This window comes from Branchiostoma belcheri, unplaced genomic scaffold, assembly GCF_001625305.1.
Source record: "Branchiostoma belcheri isolate BF01 breed outbred unplaced genomic scaffold, Haploidv18h27 scaffold751, whole genome shotgun sequence".
Taxonomy (NCBI): domain Eukaryota; kingdom Metazoa; phylum Chordata; class Leptocardii; order Amphioxiformes; family Branchiostomatidae; genus Branchiostoma; species Branchiostoma belcheri.
In genome coordinates, this window is record NW_017804411.1 from 1 (window position 1) to 3,644 (window position 3,644).

The following is a 3,644-nucleotide window of genomic DNA, read 5'->3' on the forward strand; positions in this document are numbered from 1 at the left end:
GATAAGTGGTGAAAAATATATGCCTGTTGGCTGATCAAGTTTTTACTATTCATCAATATTGTTTGTCCATTGCAGGTGCCATTCTGCTGTGATCCTGATGACGAGGTCAGCATGATTCACATATTTTACTTAAATTTCTATGTATTGTTGACAAAAAGTGCTTAGAATGTAAGTAAATCATTGCAACGGACTGAAAATGTCTGCTGAAATTCTCTTTATATCTGTTATATTGCAATGTACGTGATTGTGCATTTCGTAATGTAAACATGCATTATCCATTAGGTCAAATAATGGTGTGTGTCACAACATTATTTTATATATAATCCCATGTTTTGCGCTGATAAGTGTTTGAGATGTACTGTTTATTTTTGCCAACAGGTCCAGTTTAAAGGTCATGGGCCACTCCCAATGGGCCACTCCCAGGTTGTAGCACTCCCAATAACACAACTATTCCGTTTTTTGAGGTGGATGTAGAGGTAAATTATTCATTTATTGACATTTAAGTATTACATGTAATAGTCTTTTCTCTTATTCAATTTATTGATTTCTTCCAGATTGCAGTAGGTAAAGATCAGGTGTAAAAGGTGTGCCAATAATGTGTTCTCCTTTATTTCTGCAGACTGGAAACAACATTCTCCATGTCGACAGCCATGCGATGACCACGATATTGAATGGTACTTACTCTCCTGGAGTTGTTGAGAAGGTATGATTCTAGAATTATTTCAGCTATAAATTTTGCTTTGTGTATTATATATATTGCCCTACAATCTATGGAGTTTGTATAATGTATTTTCAATACTCATAAACAAATTCAAGCTCTAATAAAGGAATATGAAGTAGTTGTGTATTTCAATGCAGTCACATATAACCAGCCAACTCCCAAATCATTAAATTAATCTTGTATTGAATTTCAGATTGGAAGGAAACTTTCAAGAAACTCCATTGTCATCGGGGCATATAATGAGCCATCCCACTGGACTCTTGTTGTAAGTTAATTGCAGTCTCTTTATCTACGTTTCCTGTATGGAGTCTGATGTAATTTTGACTTACATTACAAGTACCGGGTAGATTTCGCTGATTCTTGAACCTGCATGTGCTATTTACAAAAATTTGTATATCCAGCAACTGGAGAGGTGGTATACCTGAATTCATTTGGAGAAGGAATCTTCCATGTTAGGAGGGTTGTACGGGGATGGAGGTACTAGGTACAGAGATAATTAATAACTTCCTTAAATTTTCTAAAATCAAGGAAAGCAAACCACATTTTCTTCAGTCAACCCTTATGTTCCATGTGCCTGCCTAGCAGTTACATGTCAAGCATTTTTTTGTAAAACTGCTATGAGACAAAACAGGAACTAAATATTTTACACAGGGTTGTAGACAGCGGTCTTTTTTTTAAATTTCAGTAAGTCACAATATTAATGACTCTCCTTTACTTTTGCTGTTGCTGAAAAATGTATAATATTGTTGTACGTTATTTGCATAAACACTTATGAAAACTCCTGGTACATCAATTTACAATAAATATGTATTGAGTATACTTATCTTTATCATTGTACAGTACATTCATGAAAGATGCAGGGGTAAACAAAGTGTGGACAGACAGGCAAATAGCTCACCCCCGGCAGAAGGACTCCTCCTCATGTGGACTTTTTGTCATACAGGTAGTAAAATTTATCTAATTTCTGAATCTTTATGGACACTGCTGACAATATCCTACATTGTATGATACTCCCTGTTTATATCTGATTGAGCGGCTAATTGCAGCTTTCATATCTACATTCATATTGTTTATTTATTTCATTTTCATACACAGAAAAGGACAAAGGGAAATAGGAAAAGACCTTTGGCTACTAACGTAAACGAGAAAATTATGTAATTATATCATATTTATGTTTCAATAATATTTAAGAACATCTATAATGTCAACTTCCATTACATTGGCTAATTACATAATATCCATACTGCAGCCTACCCTTAAGGTATCCAGACTTGAGATATGCAGGAGTGCATACCTTGTGCATGTGACAGAAAAGATTTCTTTAAACATGTTGTTTCTCAGGGTGATGATATATCAAATCAATGGCACCTAGCGATTGAATGGGAGTGGGTATTATATCAATTAGTAAATAACATGTTTCTTGCTAATTCAGTTTACATCCTGTAGTAAATTGGCTTCTTTATTTCTCAATAGTTTGCATACCACATCCTTTTCGATGGATGGACAATGGACGATATAGCAGATGCCCACAGTTTCCGATTAGATCTGGCCAAGATACTACTCACTAAGTCAGGTAATGATACCCTTTAGTAGTTTTTTTAAATACTCTGCAGCAATAAGACTTGTTTTGGCATTTCCTGTCATCATCAGCCTGAATGTTGACTTTTTACCTTGGCCAAGAAGGTTACAAATGTATATTGTTAATATGTTTTTGTTGGTGTTTGTGTGTGTATGACTGTAAATCTGCTGCATTCCATGATTCCATGATAGGAGTGGTCAAACTCGTGAAAGTAATTGAATAAAAACAACATCGGCAGATATCAATATTTACTGTATGTAAATCAGGATCTAATTAGCATCATTGATGACAATGCTATGATTCCATAGTGGAGTGGAAACTACTGGGAATTTCATACAAGTGGCATTTCAAAAAGAAGGGAAGGTGAACATCGGTAAACGTAACTTATTCAAATAAGGAACTCATTTGAACAATTGATGCAAAGCCCCAGCATCAGTGTGCAAGCAGTTTTAACCTTAGGAAGACCGAGAACAACAGATGCTAAAACAGATTACTTAGTGAGTGAGTGAGTGAGTGAGTGAGTGAAATACTAGTAAGAATGCCCTTATTTGTTAAAATAAGAGTGTCGTTGGGTGGAGAATATGATAAACTGATATAAGTCATGCACATTTATAATTTTTATTCGTAAAGGTTAACATCATTTGGTGAAGATATGTGGTCTTGGAACTCTAGTTTATGATTATGTTAAAGAGATTATAAATGCAACTTCTACTAGTGTTGACAACTAACTTTTTATCCTTCTTTCCAGATGATCTCAGTCTTCACTGCCCAGTGTGTAGGCAACAATGTAACGATGAAAAGGTAAAAGAAAAGTGACAACTTACTCGCAGTAATTAAGGCATGTATGTTTGCAGTAAGCTTTTTTGCATTAAATTTATTTCCCTTGTAGATTTAATTTCCTTTTAATTAAATTGTCAAGTTCGTTCCATTACATTGTCAAAAGAAAGTGCCAGGTAATGGCAGGTACTTGTGCACAATATCGTACATCTAATACAATAATTGTATCTACATCTTGCTGTTATTTGATTAGATCAAATGCCACTGCCAGCCTCCAAGCACATTTCATGCTGAGTGCCTGAATAAAATGACAGGAGTCATTTGCGATTTCTGTACTTGGACAGGCCGCACAGAATCAGGTATTAATAACTTTTCTTATATTAAACATGACACGAAATGCTGACAATTGTATTTTGCATGTACATTTTAATCAATTATAAGATTATTATTTCTTTTAAATCAATGATGAGTGGAACTTTACTTCTTCTTCTAGAAGTGTTCTATGATCTTAATATAACTATTGAATCAGAACTGTTGAAAGTGTTTTGGAACTACACAATTGTTCTT

At 34.5% G+C, this 3,644-nt stretch overlaps 1 long non-coding RNA gene across 1 annotated transcript; it reads left to right on the forward strand.

Moving 5' to 3' along the window:
• The first annotated feature begins 1,111 nt into the window (after positions 1 to 1,111).
• On the forward strand, positions 1,112 to 3,424 carry LOC109485432. The gene is made up of 5 exons (XR_002141126.1): positions 1,112 to 1,198; positions 1,562 to 1,664; positions 2,195 to 2,294; positions 3,049 to 3,101; positions 3,331 to 3,424. It is a non-coding gene; the product is annotated as an uncharacterized LOC109485432 (long non-coding RNA).
• The last annotated feature ends 220 nt before the right edge of the window (positions 3,425 to 3,644 follow it).